The 19369-nt window shown below is 53.5% G+C and overlaps 1 protein-coding gene across 2 annotated transcripts in view; it reads left to right on the top strand.

Moving 5' to 3' along the window:
* Positions 1-7809: 7809 nt before the first annotated feature.
* CNTFR (ciliary neurotrophic factor receptor) overlaps positions 7810-19369 on the top strand; it is a 212790-nt gene continuing 201230 nt past the window's right edge. For both annotated transcript variants that reach the window (XM_049794489.1, XM_049794488.1), the window contains exon 1: positions 7810-8024. The gene's annotated coding sequence lies outside the window, so the exon portion shown is untranslated. The remainder of the gene's footprint in view (positions 8025-19369) is intronic.

Genomic DNA, 19369 nt, shown 5'->3' with positions numbered 1-19369 from the left:
GAAGCAGTCCAGGCTGAGCATTGCCCTCCCGAAATAGGCGCCCACCCTCGCCCCCCAGAGCCGCTCGGCAAGCGCAGAGCATCCTCCGGCGGTCCCCGAGCAGGCCCTGCCGGGAGATGGCACTGCAAGCAAGGAGAATTATGCCGCAGCACACCGAGGGTGGCAGGAGTTGCCGAAGCAAAGGAGTCCTTTTATTTGTATTTTCCCTTCCTTCCCCTGAGACCTGCTGGAAAAATTCTTCTCTTGTCACCTGTGATGGCTGCATCCTCGCCGCTTATTAGCATTTCTTTCGTGCCAAGCGAAGCTTGCTGCTAACGAGGCAGTGGGTGCACAAGAGATGGCTGGAAATAGCTGGCATATCTCTGTCAGCATCCTAGCAAAGAGGGATGGAGGGGGGGAAAGTCTGTTCCTGTCCTTAGGGGATGAAGACAGCCCTCTCCATGCAGGAGGTCTGCAGCCCCAGACCCCGCCTCGAACCCTCTGGAGCATCAGTATTTCAACTGCAGCTTCCTCCAGTTCCAAAATTACCCAAAACTTCCATGGGAACTTTTTTTCAGTTCAAACAATAACCTGTGCAAGTATAATGAATTTCCCCCTTCTAGGTGGGAAGTTTTGCTAAAGTGGCTGTCAAGGAATCAAAATTTACAGCACCTCAAGTTTTGCTAACTCTCTGTTTTGCATCGAGGTACTGGGGGAGGTGCAGACTTTCTTGTTTCTCGTGAGAGCTTGAATCTCCACCTGGACAAAACTGAGAAATTTCAGCAGCCTTTTGTGATGCCAACCCAATTATCCAAGGAAATTTCATGGGCTTTTCCACACCCTGCCAGATTTTTCAACACCTTGCAGGAAGTCACAGCTGAACAGTTTTGGTTGGGATAGTTTTGTGTTTCAGGGAGAATACTTGGACCATTAGGTCTTCTCAGCAGATGATAGTTACTGAATACTCCCAGGACCAGTGTTTCTGCTCCCCAGCAATGTATTGTCCCAGGCAGCAAGGTGTTCCCAAAACAGGAGATATCACACAAACCCAGTGAGAAGACACCCATCAATTCTCTTGTGAAAACAGATGTGTTTGGGCTCAGATAAAAGACTCCATGCTGAAGCTGTTTGAGACTATTTGGGGGGAGGGGGGGGGGGGGGGGGAGAAAGATGTTTTTCAGTTGGAAATTCTCAAAACTGAAGTTTTGAGAACAGGAACGTGTTGGTGCCCTTCCTGCTCTCAGGCGATGATAAAAAGCAATTATACAAATTGTCTTAATGTCCCATTCTGGCATTTTTTGCAAAGAAAGGGTCTGCTTCTCATTTTTGAGCAGGAGCCAAATGAATTTATACTGAAAAAAAAAAGCAGTGTTAAAGAGTCACAAATGAAACATTTCAACATGGGGTAAACAGGTAGGTGTGCTTAACGCCCTGTGATTTTGCCAGGCTGTGGGAGAGGAAAGCAAACATTTGTCCAGTTTGGTCCTAGCAGCGGTGAGGCTGAAGGAAGGGATGGCTGGGACATGGCTAATGAAGGAGAGGAGATGGAGGAAGATGGCAGAGGATACAGGAGCAGCAATAAGAGGGGGTATTTCTCCTTTGCTGTATGAGGGCTATACAGTGCATAACTGTGCCCATACTGTCTTCGTTAGTGACTACAGGAGCCACTCATTCTCATGGTACAGACATGCCCCAAGTAGAAGCACCAAGGGAGCTGTGGGGTGTGGATGGGTGTTAGCCCACGAGGGTTTCACTTGCTTGATTGAGCTTCGGGGCTTATAGGAGTTTACCCTCAAGGCTGAGGAGGAGAAACCCAGCAAATCATTACAAGAAATGCATCTTTGAAAGGTTAATACTCATTGAGAGCCAAATAGTGGGGGGCATAGGAATGGAGGCAGTGGTGGCAGCTCTTTCCAGGCATCATATCTGGGATGGTGATTTCCCACTGTGGCACTCCACCCCGAATGCAGCAAACAGGATCTCATGAGGGCTGCTGGCAGAGATGGGTAGCTCCCCCTCCTCTCTTCCCCTGCTCCCCGCACCCAGCACTGATGTTTCCCAGGTGTTTCTGACTTGCAGAGTTTGACACTGAGTCACCTTCGATTTTTCCTGACATTTCCCAGAATTTTTTTAACTGCAATATTATATCTACCCCAAATGTGGGTTTCTGGGGGAATCCTGCTTTTCAGTCAAAGGCAAAAAGAAAGTGAAACAGAATTAATCTCCCCACCCCCCCCACCCCTTAAAAAAAAAAATCTTTTTAAAATCGTGGGGGCAGGGGTTTGCAAATTCCTCACCAAAAGACATTCAAAAAGCAGCTCTTTCACTTTTTTCTTTTAAACCCAGCCTTTTCATGCTAAAAAACTTCAAACTGCTCTAATCCCTGGCTTCTGCTTTCTATGCAAGGAAGACGATTCCTGATAGATGCCAGTCCCGCAACCAGAGCAAGGAGCCATGCTGCAGCAGATGCTGGCCTGCCTCAAGGTGTTAATCCGCACAGAGATCATGGGGGACAAACCAGCCATGCCAGCATGGGCCACAGATTGGGATGTGCTCACACATGGCTAGTGCCTGGAACAGCTTTGTGTCAGGGGTTCCCAATCCAAGCAAAAGCCATAACCATCAGGACATCCTTGCTTTTTCAATGGCAATGAAGGCACCTCTGCCATGCGTAGAAGACTGCAGACCCTGTGGTGGTTCGGGTGCAGTCCTGGTACAGGAGGGGCTGGAGGCAGGATGCCTGGGTCCCCTCCTGAAGATGCGCACTAGCCTGTGTGTGTTGCTCATGCCAGCCACTTCCCTCTGGACACCTCTATGATGCCCAGTCCTGACAGTGGGACAGCACGGGCCCACCCCTGTAAGATGTCCTGATCCATGGTGGGAAAAACACCCCACATGGCAAAACCACAGGATCTTGGTGCTAATTTCCCAGTTCCAGGAGCGTTGCAACACCTATCCTTTAATTCAGGATATTCAAGAGACAGTGATGCAAAACATGATTGCTGTAAGGTCTTGATGCTTGCCTGAGATTATATGGGGTTGTGCTTGTGGCACCAAGGGAAAAAAGCGCTGGGGGAAACCTTTTCCAGACCCCTCTCTCCTGTTGTTCCTTGCTCAGAAAGACATATGCGAAAATGTATTTTAAATATGGCTTTCATTCCACGCTGAGCCTCTTCCGAGTGAGGAGCTGGCAGCAGCGGGCCACGTGCTGAGTGGGTGATGGGATGGACGTTATTTATAACAGGTGTCAGGCGGTACTTTGTCATCGAAATCTTACCCGGCAGTAGCAGCGAGGGGTCTCGCCATATGCCAATCTCTGTTTTCCAGGAGCAGTTTGATAACAGCATGCACCGAACTTGACATCCTTGCTGCACATGGAAACTTACTCACATATTTTAGCTGACTGGTGGGACCTCGTTCCTTCTGCACTCCTCTGCATCCCAAATCATGCTAATCACGCACGTCCAAGCCATTTGATGCCCGTGATCAGGGTTGCATCCAAGGATGTGATTTTCTCCCACGCAAACCTTTGCAGACACATATGGCCACACCACACTCTGTCCAGGCTCTGGGAGGTCCCCACGGCCTTTTCTCGCTCGCACCTTGCTGTGTGCACGCACACAGATGCTCACCACCATCAGCCTTCCCAGGCAAATGGGTAAAAGGCTGGAAGGCTACAGCCAAGTCCTGTACTTACTATCTCCACCTTTGTCTTTCACACGCACCTCCTGCCATTCCCCGCTATCTACACAGGAAGAAGTTTGGCAAATGTAATAAAGACAAGGTGAAGTTTTACATAAATAATCTCTCTTGCCATGAGTCCTGAGGAATTTTAATCAGTCCAGGAGTACCAGCAGACTTTCCTTTGCCTGCAATCTTTTCATGATCTTGCTTTCCCCTCTTGTTCCTCGTGGGGAGCATTTGCTGAGAAGATGATTAAATCGGGCTGGTAAAAAGCTCGTCGGCTCCATAGCTCCCATCTTTTCCGGCTTCTTTGCAAGATGATTTGTACTTTTTTCTGGGCTGCGGCATGCCAGGTCAGCTGCTTTCTTTGCCTACCCTGTACGTTTCCTCACCATTGTTGTGGGGTTCCCCCCCCCCCCCGAGAATGTCTTTTGTGCAAAGGCGAGAGACAAGGCTCCTAGCTCAGCCTGCTGTGTTGTTGTTTGCCTGAAGTCCAGCAGGAATTCAAGGAATGGTTCCCCACGTCTCCCATTCACCTTGCTCCTGCCGGTAGCAAGGGGTCAGGCAGGGGGCGGATATTTTGCGGAAGCCGTGAGCGAGGAGTGCAGTCTTAGGGGCTGATGTGAACTCGGGGATTTTGGAGGACTGAAACTCATCTGCATGCTGCCTGCCAGTAGTTCAGTGTAGGAATTTGGGCATTTTACTTTGAACAAATGATTCACCAGTAATCATTCAATCAGCTCTCCCGATGGTTGAATAATCTGTGAGTGTGAGTAATTTAGTCAGATGTTTGCCATGAAGTATCAAATAAACAGTTTGGAAAGACACTGGCTCAGACTCTTGCCTTATATATACTCAGTTTTGGGGTACAACCAGGCAAATGCTCTCCCCTGAGCTTTGGCCCCAGATGTCCAAGGGATCTGTGTTTCTTTAGAGCTGTTCAAGTCCAGCCCCAAAAGTTCAGGATCTGACCATGGCTCAGCTTTGTCATACTCCCGCCATGCAGCTGTGAAGCATCCGCTCTCCTGCTTGGGGTACCACTGCTGCTGGAGGCAAGTGGGCGGCACGTAATGGGGTGGAGCGATGTTTTTGGTGATAGTCGCCTGGTTGAACATCAATGTACAGGCTTGTGACGAGCCCCTTGCTTTATCCGAGTGGCTCCCATTGGGATACAGTGGATGGGAAAAGCAGCCCCCAGTGATGGCCTGATACTGGCTTGTAAGCTAGCGGTGAATCATTTCCTTGGGTCCAGCTCTCTTCCTGGACCTATTGGTGCTGCGGCATCTTTCCATCCCTGTCCCCGTGAAACCACCTGCTTTCCTGACATGTTTCCCAGTGGCATCTGAGAGTTGCTGCTTCAAGCAACTGACACAGCCTTTAGTCCTTCTTTTTCAGCCCTGATCCTGGCTGACAGCAGGGCTGGAGGGATGAAGAGTGAGAAAAAAGGGTTGGGATTTTCTTTCCTCTTCTTCCATTTCATGACTATTTCCATCTGGTCCAGAGTTTCTGGGCAACAGGGTCTTTCTGCAGCTCTGCTGCAACCTGCTGAACAGCCTTGGACACATCCCCTCTCTGCTCTTAGTTTTCCCTCCTGTTTTTTCAGGACCTGCTATTATCTACCACAAACGCCCCCAGAGCCCCAACATGTTCGTTATTCTTCACGGACAAAACCAGTAACAATAAACAGATAATTTATTGTGGACCTTTGTCTGAGACAAAACATCATTATTTCCATCCAATTAATAGTGGCTTTTAGTAACATCAATGAAAAACTAGACGAAACCTGGCTTCCACCCAGCCCCCTTCCTCTGCCTGTGTGACACTGTCTGTGTGAGGCCAGGACTGCAGGGAGAGGTGGTATCATTAATTTGATCAACATACATCTAGTTGGAAGAAAACAGATCGGCTTTTGTAGGTTTGCCTAAAGATAACCTTCTCCTTTTTTTTTTTTTTAAACTTTTACAGGAAGATCAGGAAGAAAGTGTTGTTGTTGTTGTTACTACTGTTGTTTTCTGCAGCCCAGGAGAAGTCCTGGGATGCCAGGGAAAGTGGGAACATGCCAATAGGAGTATTTCTCCCAAGTCCTCTCTGCAGAGTTTTCTCGCATGTGTTGTTTCCTGAGTCACGGGGATTTGTGCTGGGAACGCTCAGATATCTGGAAGCTGAAACAGCCCTTACTGCCGACCCGAATGCTGATGTCCAGAGAGCAGCACCCCAGCCTTTCCACAGCCCCTGGGGTGGGGGCCAGGGCAGAGGACTCCCATAACGAATTGTAGGGCTCTGCAGGGCTCCCCAGCAAGCCCCCATCAGCACCAGTCTCTTGCCCCTCACTGGCAACTAGCCCCTGGCAGCGAGCAGGCTGTTTCTCCACGGGCACTTGTCTCTTCCAGGCTGGGGAAACAGAGGTATTTGTCTCTACGCTGGCAGCCAAGTGGGGGATGTGGCTGGGAAGGGCTATTCCTCGCAGACCCCCCCACCCCATGGAACCCACCAGCCAGTGTCACCACGGTGCCAATCGGCCTTTCCCCAGTTCAACCCCCCGGGTGTTTGCAATTGCCTGTGTGGGCAGCGGGAGCTGGGGGGAGGTAGGAGCCCTGCGAGGATGCCTTCTCCTCGGCCTCTTGCCCACCCTGCCCTTCCTCACCCCAAGGCTGCTCGGCTGTCCTTGCTCACCCTTCCCTTTGGCTCCTGCTCGTTTGGCCTCGCTGCTGCTTTAATTTTAGCAATTCCTTGGAAAGAGTCATTTTCCATAACTCAGCTCGCAGCGAAGCCCTCTGCCTGCCAGCTCTGCCTTCTCACATGTGTTGCTGGCGTGCCCCAGCAGCACACGCCTGCACCTGCCCGGCCAGGCCTGCCCGTCCCAGCCTTTTGCACACCAATGCCTCACACCCGGCTCCCGTCCACCCCTTGGCACGTTTCGTCCCGGCGCTCCCGAATTCCATCGTGCCATGGCTGGAGTGGATGCCCTGGCCCGGCAACCCCGGCTCAGCTGCATGGCCATCCCTTCGGCTTCTGCCTCGTCCGGAGTCGTCGTGCACGGCACAAGAGGACACCTGTCCTCTTTGACCTGGAGATCCCCCCCCCCCCCCCCCCCCCCCCGGCGTGTGCGACAGCTCACCGTCATTAACTCCGACGGGAAACGGGGCGACCCCCGCACGCCGCGGGGGACCCCACGGCCGTGGGGGTGCAACGGATGGGCAGGGTGGGCTTAGTTCGGCACGCGCCAGCGGGTTGCACTCGAGTGGGAAAGGTGGGTGCACGTGTGGGCGGGCAGCCTGGCTTGCGCATCGGTTGTGCAAGAGGGCGTGGGAGCAGAGTCCCTCGTGCGTGCTGCGCGTTCCGTTGCGCGCGCCGTGTGCGTGTGAGAGTGGCGCGCGCTGTGCTTTCATTTCGGTCTGGATCTGCGTGTGGCGCTTTCTTTGTGCACTCTGGAGAGGGTGCTTGTGCGAGGGGGTGTGGCACCCACAAGCGGGGTGTGTTTGCGTGTGCGTGGAACTGTTAGCGCGCTGCCTTCGTTTGGGTCTGCATCTCTTGATGGGGGTGGGGGGAGCGTGTGGAAGGGTGCACTTGTGCAAGGCGGTGTGCGCGTGCGGGCCACGCGTGAGCGTGCACGTGCGCGCAGTGGGGCTGCGACCGTGCTGCCTTCGCTCGGGTCTGCACCTCGGGGGAGGTGGGGGGGTGGGGGGAGTTGCAACCTGCCCCCTGCCCATGCACACGCAGGGACTGTGCTGTGCGCAGTGGGGGGGGGGGGGGGGGGGGGTGCGCGCGTGTGGCTCACAGTGCTTTCACGAGTGTGCTCCGCCGTGCGCATCTGCGCGGGGGGAGGTGGCTGTGTGTGTGTGTGTGTGTGTGTGTGTGCGTGCGCGCGCGTGTGCGTGTGTGTGCGCGTGTGCTCTGCCGCCCTCCGGCTCAGCATCCGCGGTGGAGGGAGAGGCTGCCGTGTCCGCAGGGGCGTGGGCCAGGGCGCGCGTGGTCGGCGGCGGCCGCGCGTGGGGGGGGGGGGTGTGGGTGTGTGCGTGGGGGTGGGTGGGTGCGTGTGTGCGCGCGTGTGTGTGTGTGCGCGCGTGTGTGTGTGTGTGTGTGCGCGCGCCCGCGCGCGCGCGCGCGCGTGTGTGTGTGTGTGTGTGTGCGTGCGTGGGGCGGGTGCGCGCGGCGCGGCGGGGCCGGGAGCGCGTCCGCGGCGCTGTGCCGGGGGGTGCGGGCTGAGCTCATCGCTGGCTCCCCGGCGCTCCTTACCAGTGGCTTCTGCGGTCACATGGGTTATGTGCTGGAGTTTAAAAGAGCTTATAGCCCCCGAGCCGGTGTAGAAGCAGCCGGTGGTTGCATGGGGTAACGCCGGGAGCGGCGGCGAGGAGGGCGCCGTGAGTACCGAGCGGCCGGGGCCGGAGGGCGGTGCGGGGTGTCCCGTGTCGTCCCCCCCCCAGCACCACCACCCGCGGGACGGGGGGGGAGGCGGCGGGCGGGTGGGCGCAGGGGTCAGCGGAGGCCAGACCCGGTGCCCGCCGCCGAAGCTCCGCTGCCTTTCTGGGAGGCGAAAACGGGGAGGGTGTGGGGGGATCGGGAACGCTTGCTTCCCCCCACCCCCTCCCCGCGCCTGGTGTTCCCTCCCGCCCCGCAGCCGCGCACCTTTCGCCGGCGCGCCCACGCGTGTCCGCGCCCCGCCGTGGGCCGCTCGTCAGCCCCCCGCGCCGCCGGGGCAGGGGCGAAGCCCGTGAGGAAACAATTTGGGCAACTTACTTTCCTGCTCCGCCGTGCGTGTGTGTCCGCCCTGCGCCCCGGCCGGGCGTTCCCGGCGGGGGACGGATATTTGGGGGGGTGGGGTGGGGGGTCCAGGCGGTTGGAGCGGGCCCGCACACCCACAGGGCAGCGGGTCCGCGGCGGGAAGGCACGTCGGGACCCCCCACCCGAGCGGGGAAGGCACCGCGGCCGCTGGGAACGGCATCAGGTTGAAGGCTGGAAAGGGATGAGCTCTCCTGCCTGCTGCATTGCATGAGCAGGGCTGGAGCCGAGGTTGCGGGGTTGCTCTTTGTAAACCGGAGCCCCTGGATTTCCTGGGCGGGAGAGCAGACTTTTTCTTCGTTTCTCCAAAAGGCGCAACCTGCTCTTTCCTCTGCTGTGGCAGTGCTGATTATTTTATTTTTTTTTTGAGGGGGTGGTGTGATTTTATAAGAAAAGCGTCTGGATGGCGCTTCTGTGGAACTGCTCTCCCTGGGTTAGGCAGTTCATCCCGAGCGTGAGTACGAGGGCTGCCTTCCAGAATTGCATAATACACACCGATCCCTTTGCTGCACAAACTCCCTGACATTTCCAGATCTTGGTGACTTCCCCCCCCCCCCCCCCCCCCCCACTACAATCTTAAAACCAGATTGGGACTCCAACCAGAGCGTGAGCTAATTTGTGCTGCCTTTGCTGGGGACAGAACCTGGTCTGCCTGTTTCAGCTCCCCTGGCTCCTCTGGCAGTTGTTTCTTAATTGGCTAAACTTTTTTGGTATAAAGATCGGCACTTCTCCTTCACTCTCTTCGAAAGCCCCTTTTTTCCCCAACTCGGTGCTTATAGGCACATGCATAGGGTCTGTACTGAGCGCAGGTTGCAGAAAGCGGATTGCCTGCAAAGCTATTTGATTTCCTTTTCACGTCTCTTTGTGTTTTAATTTGTGGGGTAGTCCAGGAGGTCCTTTCCTCAGGCTACGTTTTGCTCAGGAACTTGCTGAATTTTGCTAGTATTTTCCTCGTTTAACTCTGACCGTGCCCGCTCTCAGTGCACACACGTTGTTTACCTCTGTGAGGCACAGGACCTGCACATGCCGTTGCCGGTCCTGCCGGCTGTGTGTGCAGGCAGCGAGCAAGGCAGGGACACTGGCTGCTTCCTGCGAAACGTGCAAAATATGTGGGAGCAGCCGTTCTTGCTCCCTGCTCCTTGCCCTGCCCCTCTGTGAGGAGTTAAAGCTTTGCTGTGATGGCTGGAGATGTGCAAGGGATGCTCGTGTCCGACCCGGCATCTTGCTGGGACCAGGTCCTGGGACCAGAGCTTGCTGGGGCTCGCTGGGGAGGGTGGACTTTTCCGAGACGGGCTGTGCTTTTGAAATGAGAGCCCCGTGGCTGGCAGACTTCTTTGCAACAGCCCTTTCGGGCAACTTCATCAGAGCCTGATGTCAGAGCAGGCCAAGCCACAATCTCACAATCGTGCTTTATCTTTGGTCTGATTTACCCCGAGAAGACCCGATCCTGCCAAGGCACTGCATCCCCATCCCCATGGAAGGTGCTCAGCACCTCCTGGACTTGGGAAGGAAAAAGCCCGGGTACTTCGCACAGTTATTTGGATCCGTACGTACACAGCCACAAAGCTTGTGTACGTACACATACAAATAACTGTGCAGCCAAGGCTCAGCTTTGAGAGAGATAGGGCTGACGCTCTGAAGCCAGCAGCAGGAGTTTTGTGGGTGCGAGCCCCAGCTCCCAGCCACTCTCAGTTAATTCCCTGCAAGCCGGAGGAATGCATCCTGCTCCGGCTCAGGCTGGGGCTGGGTGTGCGCCTGGGGAGCCTGTCTCTCGGCTCTGTCGTTTATTATTGCTGCCGCTGCCATTATGCCTGACAAATGGGAGTTGCTGAGTAATGTGCTGTTTGTGTGTAAATATCTGAGTGCTCGCAGCTGAGCTCACTCCTGTGACTTTGCAGGAAGCCGTCTCAGCACCTTTCCCCCCCATGAAGACCTGAGAGTGCAAAGGCATCATTCTGTGGGGACCTTCCCACCGCTCTCAGCAGCTTTAGTCTTCGCTCTCTGCTGCTTCCCTGCAAGCGTGAAGCCTCTGTCCTCTAGGGTTAACGTGGAGGCCCGGCTGCTTTCCTGAGTGTGAGTCAGGGGTGGGGAAGGGCTCTGTGTGTATGTGTGTGTGTGTGTGCACACGTGTGCGTGTGCGCGTGTGTGCACACACCTTCTTAGGCACGGAGGGATGGTTGCTCTGAAGGGTCCTTGTCCTAGGCAAAAAGAGTTTGGGGGACTGTGTTTTGATAAAGACAATACACAACTAGGAAAGGAGTTTTATTTTGGGTTGGGTTTGGGGTTTTTTTTTGCCTACCTACTCAGCCCCAAGTTCGCCTTAATTTCATCCCATTACTGCTGAAGATGCTAAATTATTCCTTCCCATATCGTTTTCATCCCATTTGCAGATTAGCATCTGACTGCTTCTGTCAGTACTTGCTCAGCCCAGCTAGACTGATCGCAGCTCTTTTAATCTCCCCTTGTAAATCAATCCCTTCTGCCTCCTGATCATTTTTGTCACTCGTTTTTCTGAAATCCCTCCAATTTGTCCATTTTGTGTCGGTGACGTATGCCTGGCCCTAAACATGATGTATACCAGGCATGGCAGCGTAAGGGAAGGACACCTCCTCCCCTCCCACCCCGCTGGGGCTTGTGATGCTTTGTCAGCACTGAACTGAGTTACTTCCCCATTATTCTAAGCTATAGTCCCTGCTCGGTGTTGCAGAAGAAAGCAGCATACCCAGGTCAGTGCCCTGGGGAGAATTCCTCCAAATTTTGGCGATGAGTTGCCGAGGTTTGCTTGCATGCTGCTAGCACATGCTGGAAAGGGCTAGTGCTCTAGGTGATGTCTGTGGGGTGCCTCTCCTCACAACAGCTAATAGCTGAACAAGGAGGGTTGAGCAAAATAAGAGAGGGCAAGCTGCATCGGGGCTGCTGGACAGATGGGGAAACTGAGGCACGTGCATGGGCTCAATGCACAGTTCCTGTGCTCCTGTCCAGCACGCGCCTCTTGTTTAGGTGCTCCGTGTGTGGGGTCCGGGACCAGTTGCACCCATAAGTACTGCAGCCAGCATGGGCATTTTCCCAGGAGATACTGGACCTTGTCGCTTGGTCAGAGCAGGCTGGCAGGCAGGGATGCTGGGTTCTGGGCTGGTTTTGTGCATTGATTTTTGTGTTAATGGCCAGAGCTTGATGCCACAGGTGCTCTTACAGGGAAGAAACGTGGACTTTGTGCAAAGGCAGCGTCGTCTTGCATTCATGCACTTTTAAGTTCTGTCACCCCAAACCCCGAGCTCCTAGCACCGAGCATTCCCATTCCCTGGAAGGGCACGGCCCTTCCAGGGACCATCTATTTTTAGGAGGAGTTGTATTCTGGACAGTGTCCACCGCAGATGCTCTCTGCCTCCTCCTCTTGGCCCCTCGCCAGGGACACCGCTCGGGCTATCTGCCGGTGGGGCAGATCTGGTTTGAGGCTCTGTGGGACCATAACGGAGGTGACACTGTGCCGGGCATAGGGACGCTTGGGAGGCTATTGCAGCCCCAAGGGTGTTCGGGAGGGCCAGCGAGCTCACACTGCCCTTCACCTGAACTGTTGGAAATGGCATTTAACTGTGGTTTAGGTACCAGCAGGGCACGGTGGCGGCTTGGCTGTGGGATTAAGTAAGGGCACTGCCAGGGCCAGGTGGTGCCCGGTGCCCGGTGCCGGTCCGTTCGCCAGGATGACACTAGGGGGCACGAGATCTGCTGGAATCCCTTTGTCGGGAATGGGGAAAGGAGGATGCAAAGCCGCTCTTGACCCTTCAAGCCCCCTACATCATCCCCCCCCTGTACATCATCCGCCTGCACGTTTTGCAGGAATCCGAGTGTTAAACCCCACGGGCTCTCCCCGGGTACCTCGTCCTGCGGCAAGGGCAGGACGCGGCTCTCCGGACGGATGCTGCTCCGCTGGATCTGTGCGTCGCCGGCCGTGGGAGAGCAGCAGGAGTAAGGATGGGAGCGCTCAGCCGGAAACATCTCCGAAGCGAGGAGGAGATGGATGCAGCCAGAGTGCCAGGGAATCTCTGGGGAATTTGGGAAATCCAGGAAAACACCTAGCATGGTTTTAATGCCTCTCTGGAGGCAGTGTCCAGAGCCGGGATTAAGTTAGATTCAGGGCTGGCTTTCAAGATGCAGCGTATTATGGTTTCATTTTCTGCTGGATGTTAAGTTCACGTGTGATGTCTCCTCAGGGTCATGTTTTCCCAAAACAGCAGAAACTTTAGAGAGCCTGATTTAATGAACGGTTCTGATTGATCTGAAACATGGTGTGTGGTGTGTGTGTGTGTATATATATATATAAAAATATACATATGCGTCCGTGTATATATGTGGGTAGGGCGCAAAGAATGTGGTTTTGAAGGTATCTTTATGCACTTCTGCATACATTCAGCTGTAATATTGTCTTCTGTCCTTAAAAATCTATTATTCCAGCTGTGAATGCATGTATGTATATTAAAACACTGTATACTGGAGTCTCTCTCTCTTGTTATAACAAACCTCGTGAAAAGCAAATAAAGAGACATTGTTCTCATAGCAGGCTTGGAAGGACTCAATATTTATCTTCTATGAATTTTGATAGTTTTTGTTCAGCGTGTTTACAGTTATGATGGTGGAGGATTTTTGCCTATCTACTTAAAATTTTGTGCTAGTAGAAAACTGAAAACATTCAGATCGTTGCAGTTTATTCATTACTTAATGAAAACAGAAATCAAGCTTCTGGATTGAAATGTTGATGCTTGATAACATCCTGGCATATTAATTTCTAAATGGTTAGTTTTTTTAATGCCTTCTGTCGCCAGATACCAGGCTCCTTTGCTGGAGCACTGCTTCTCTTGCAAGCCCCCAGGCAATATTTTTAGTAGGACACTGACGCATCACAAATACTCCTGTTCTCCTAGAAAAGACTTTGCTGACTGTTGTTGAAAGTAGCACTAGGATGGCTAGAAATGAGAGATCAGAGGAGGAGGATGCCGCTGCCTCAGTGCATTTGCTTGCCTCTGATGGAGGTTTTGTGTCTGGCTGTGCGGGTACGTGCCTGTGCAGATACGAGGGCACTTCCCCAGCTGGTTTCTGAGCCAGGGCTGAGGACCAGGGGTTTGTTTATTTTGAAATACCTTGTGAAGTGGAAGGTCCGGGAAGAAGTGCCAAGTCTACTTTTAAGTCAATTAGGGATCCTATGCGAAGGCGTGACATGGTTTGAAGAGGAGAGGGTAATTTGTCTGAAGGTGTTACCTAATTAGAGGGTATAGTCAGGGCTCTAATTAGCCGTGACACCCTAAAGATGTCATTGAAGACCTTTTGAGGCACCGCTGATCCGGCAACATGGCTGTGAGCTGTCTGGGCAGCTTGGCCATGCATGGCTGGGGCTGCTGCCCTCTGCTTTGGAGGTAGCCCGGATGCTGGCGCTGGAAGAAGTTGTTTTTCTTCAGGTGACTTGGCGATGCCCTCTGGGGCTGCTGCCAGCATCAAGTGATGTTCATAAAGTTGCAGAATGAAAGGAATGCTGCAGTGGTTGGAAGAATGAATACTGTGTCCATTTTGTGGGAATCTCCTCTCTTTTTCCCCTGGGGGAATCGCTTTCTGCTGCTCCCCACGCAGGGGAAGCTAGAGGAGGAAGGCTGTAAGGGTGTGCAATAAATGATGCTGTACTGTAGTCGTGGCTGTGTTTGCAACAGCTGGTGGAGGGATCGTGACCCCTCTCTTAGCATTGCCTTCCAGAGGGGACATGGGATAAACTGAAATCTGGCTTGCCCAGACCTGGTTGCATTTAAATACTATGCAACACATCCTGTGAGAGGGAAACTGGTGGGGGAAGCGGCACAAGAAATGCTGGGTGAGAGGGAGAGAGGTTGCTGGGGAGGCTTTGCCCCGATGCAGGAATCATCTCACAACCTGGACCTCTGCTGGCCCAAACCTGGGTGGTGGGTGGTTGGCCCCCTCCGAGAGGAGGGGCTGGGGGCTGCTCCAGGGCTGCTCTCACTCCCTGCTTTTTATCCATCGAGCCAGTTGGTATTTACTGTGTCAGTTCACCCCATCCTGTGAGGAGAGGACAGTATGAGTTGCCTGTTCCCACCAGCGGTGCTAAGAGCCAGTAGGAGCCAGGTGGAGCCAGGGAGTAGGCTAGTGGATGAGTGCGGAGAGCATGGCCCACTGTCATTCCCAGCATCAGTGGGTGAAAGCATCCTCTCCTCCATCAGGGCTGAGGTCCCCACCACTCTCCGAGCCCTCTGAATTTCCAGGAGGGTTTGAATCCAGCCCCTCAGCACCCAAATATCCCCCAGGGACAATGCTCATCTCTGGGAGTAGCAGTGGATGGCTCAGACCTCTTTGGGGAGGAAAGAGCTACTGTTATTCCTGTTTTGATGGGAAGAGAAGGAGATCCTTGGGTCAGCTCTGTGCTTCATCAGTGCTGTGAGCAGCCTCGCTCTGCAGAGGGACTGGTGGCCAGCTTTGCTTTTGTAGGTACTATCACAGGCCCCCTAAAGCAAACACACAACCAACCACATACATCCCTGTGCTAGCAGTTATCCAGGGATGTGCCTGCTTTTAATTATGTGGGTGTTAAGCCAGTGAATGCATTTTGTTCACGAAGTTGCAGCCTGGCATTTTCCTACTTCTCATGATCTCTGGTGGCTCTCCCAGTCTCTGGTCCATGGGTGAGAATAACTTGGAGACTGGATGTAGTAACTTGCAGGACCCTGCCATGGCCATGCAGGGCTGACCCATCCCGCTATCCCTAATCCACGCTATTGCCACGGCTTCCCAGTGCTGCAGTGGAGGACACTGCATTTGGGGTGCCATGGTGCCATGTTATAGGTGCTGGATGGGAAGGTAGAGGAGGTAGCTGCTTTTTGACCACTGCATCTTCTTTGCTCCAGAAAGACCTTCTTTTGGGGTGACCACCAAGGCTACGTGCTTCGCAAATGCCCAGCAGCACAGCTGTGGATGAGCTAGGCTGATCCCTGCCCCAGTCCCGTGCAGGCACAGCAGCTATTGCATGCTGCATGGGATAATCCGTGAGAGGTGTAAAGCTCCCTTTGCTGGAGCTTTGCAAGCTGATTAATGCAGAAGGAGGAATCTGCTGCTCCTGCCTGCCTGCTTGGAGAAGGCAGGCTGGGCTGGCTTCCTTGGGGCTAGGCGCAAGCGTTCGCTTGTGAAATTAAATAATATTACATATAATAAAACAACCTTGTGTCTGCTTGGAATATAGGTACACTCTCTGCACCATGGTCCTTTTGTCCATGGCCTAAAAATGCTGGTGATAATGAGGACACATCCTCTCCTGTGGTTAGAGTGTGGTTCCCAGATGCGAAGGGCAGGCAGCCTGTGCCAGACTTTGCCAATATGTGATTTACCCTCCTCTGTGGATCTGAACTAAGGCCTTGAAAAATAAATACATTAAAAAGAAGGAGAGAGAACAAAACGCTGCTGCTGCTCTGAGATTCGATCAAAAAAAAAAAAAAGCTCTGTCCAGTCCTCCGGGGTTCTCACTTAGCAAAGAGCTCTAGAAATAACAGCATTATGGCAAAAGTGCACCCACAAATAACTGTGGGTTTGGGAAGGGCACAGTTTTGTTCTGGAGGCACCTAGATGAAGTGGATTTTGGATTTTTTTTTTGCTCCCAGAAGGGTGGGTTATTCTCACTCCCTGAATATGAGGCCCTTCAAAGCCACCTGGGATTGCTCAGCTTTGAAACCCTTGCCTAGCCTGTTCTCTCTCCCTGGCATGCTAAATGCCTGTATTGGTAGGAGGCTGTTTGATTTGGGAACCCAGCTGGGGGGTGGGGAGAAGTCGCACCAAACAGCAGCCGCTGTTTTTCACAGCTCTCCTGTGCCGTGGTGGTGCGGAGCGGTTTCCTCTCACCCCATACCCCGGACATGTGCGGGGCGGCTGATTCCCCACACGTGTTGCACAGACACGTTTCCGTGCTGGCTCTTTGTGCCTGCCCACCTATTTGCAGCTAGGGGAGCTGAAGCTGCTCTTTCTTGTGATTCATAAAAAAAGTCTCTCTCTGGATGGAGTTGTCTGTGCTTTTATTGACCTGGTTCCGGGAACGACAGAGGCTTTTCCGTCTCTTGGATGCGTGATTTCTGCAAGGGCTCTGGAGCAGGGGCTGGCTCTTGCTGCTGGTGTGTTTCCAGTCCCCCTAACATGATTAGTTTGACAGGCCCATTGGGTACATTGGTGAGTCTAGTTTTTATTTTGTGCATGAAAGTAAGCACTGTGATGGGGCACAGAGCACTGGCTAACGCTGAAACCTCTGCAGGAGGGAGCATATTGGCTGGACAATATTTTTGGCCGTGCCACAGATGTGCTGTGCTACCTGGCAGAAACCCCTTGCCCTTTTGATGGGGCATTTCTGTAACGTCTCAACTACCAGAACATTTTGGGGTCTTCCCCTTTTTGCCTGCGATTGGAGTTATTTTGCCAGGAGAAGGTGCAGTTTGAGCTCTGTGAAACCCAAGTGTTGCAGGACATACCAGGCTTGCACCTGGGGACTCCTAGTGCAGGTATCCATCCTTTAGAAGTCCAGCAAGCTGCCATCAACCATTTCCCATCCGCACACCCTGCTTGCTGGGCTCTCGTTTGGTGCGCATTGCCCTCTCCAAGCAATGCTGAAACACGCCAAGTTCTTGGGGCTTGTTTAGACAGGACAAGGACTGGAAGGAGAATCATCGGTGCTCCATATCCCCACTCTGCACAGTGCTTTTTGCTGTATAGACACATCTACTGCACCCTGGCCCACTTTACCTTGGATCAACAACTTCAGGTTCACCCTAACTTCCTCCTCCTCAAAGCAAGGATGAAGAGTAACTTCTCCAACAGCCTTGGTGGGTCCTATACTTCAAGGGCATGCAGTATTTGTGCTTCCTAGTTTTGGCACATCTTCACCTGCAGTCAGGCCAGCAGTGCTGTTTTTTCCAAGTAGGGCTGCCTTACGTGCAGAGGAGAGCCAGTTGTGCACTGATGGGCTTGCTATCTCCCCAGCGCTGGCAGAGGGAGGAAGGAGAAGATGATGTGACTTGCCCAGGTCAGAGGTGTTAATGGAAAAAAAAAGAGGGGGAGGTGGGTGATGATTTTGACTTTCCCTCTTAGAATAAGGAATTGGGATGGTCTGACCTGTCTGAGGGTCTAGTACCCAAACAAGAGTTAGGGTTGGAGGGTTCCCCAAGGCTGCTTGCTATAGTACATTACCAGGGTCAGCCTTTAACCTTGTCACCACCTGGGGTTGCAGGGAAGCATCACTGCCTGCAGAGAGGGGAAACTGAAACCTGGAGTGGCTTTGGGATTTCCTTGAGGTCCCAGAGCAGAGCTGGTGGCAGAAAACCAGATTTCTTGAGTTGCACACAACTCATGCCAGCTGCGGGACACATTAGTAAATACTCTGCATAGACCAAAGCAGGGCATCCGGCTCTCTGCGCAGCGCTGTGTGCTTATCTGTCTGTCTGTCTCTAGTTCTTCTGGCAGCCAAACCCCTGAGATGACATTTAAAGGCTTTACATTTTTTCTCTCTTGCCAGTTCCAGATCAAATTTGCTGAGTTGTCAAGCTGAAGATGCTTTTCTCCTAAGTGCTGGCCCTGCAACAGCTCACCCTACTCCATCCCTGCCTTGGAGGAGTCCAGCTGGGTTCCTCCTGCCTCTGCTGTCACTGGCAGTAACGCGTGGGGGCTGGAGCAACAGCTCTGCTGGTGGATGCATGAAGAGAAACAGATTTTAACTTCTTTTTTCCCTGTTGCTCGGGCCATGCTGGAATCGGCAGCAGATGGAGTCAGGGCTTGCACTGAAAAAGAGGTGCTGGGATGGAGATGGCAATGGTAGGGACTTGCATGCCATGCCTTCCTCCTCCTCAGGCCTGCATCTGACCTAGGGCTTAGTGGGGAGCATGTGTGCAATGAGCTGGTGGGTTCTCAGCAGAGTCCCAGCAGGCTGGGTGTCTGCCTTGAGACAACCAGGACGAGTGACACTAATCAGTACCTCGCCTGCTGGATTTCAGCAAGGAAGGCAAGCACTTGTCTGTGTGTGGTGAGTAAATTGCTCTCTTGTCCCCGGAGGCTGTCACTCTAACGCTTTGCCATGCTCTGCTGGCAGGGAGCAGCACCAGAGGATGCCTCTATTACGGCTGTCTGCCTTGGGGACAAGCACAGACACATCTCTCCAGCTGGAAGTCAGCTTGGGGAGAGATGAAACTTCCCCAGAACACACATTCGCAAGCTCTGGTGTGTCACAGTCCCTCCCAGCAGTCGCAAGCTTCTGCCACCGCATGAGCTGGGAGGAGATGTCGCTGGACTCAGCACCCGTTTTCCTGGCATGAGAAAGGGACGGTGTCACCTCTGCTCAGGAGTGCCCGGTACAGAGGGCCAGGGCTGGCTGCAGGTGCTGGAGCCATCCCTCGGTCCCAGCACCAGCAGACAGGTCCAGCTTCAGTTCTCCGAGCATTTTTGAGGGCTTCGTGCAGTAGGGTTTTAAATCCCTCCCTTCCTCTTGTGCAAGACTCCTCCCTGACCAGACCTGATGATAAATAAAGTCAATCCTGACACAGCTGTAGTTTACTGGCTTTTGCCAGGTTGTCGCCTCTCTCTTTACACCCACCAGACCCTGTGTGGTGTCTGTTGGCAGCTGTCTCAGCTGTCCCTGAGCAGCATTTTCCAGGAGGGATGGCAGTTCAGAGGACACCACATAACTCAGCAGGGTGATGCCAGTTTAACCCGGCCAATGGCCCTCTTGCAGCCCTGGCACTCACCACCATGCCCATGGAGGACACGAAGCAGCTGCTAGACAGCAGAGACACAAACTGACCCGCACCTTGGCTTTTAAGGGCAGAGTCAGCACACATGGATGGAGCGAGGCTGTGACACAAGCCGTTACAGTGTTGGCTTCAACAACCAGAAGCCCAAGGTTGCTCCT

Source organism: Accipiter gentilis, chromosome Z (assembly GCF_929443795.1).
Source record: "Accipiter gentilis chromosome Z, bAccGen1.1, whole genome shotgun sequence".
Taxonomy (NCBI): domain Eukaryota; kingdom Metazoa; phylum Chordata; class Aves; order Accipitriformes; family Accipitridae; genus Astur; species Astur gentilis.
This window is presented reverse-complemented; position numbering and strand designations above follow the sequence as displayed.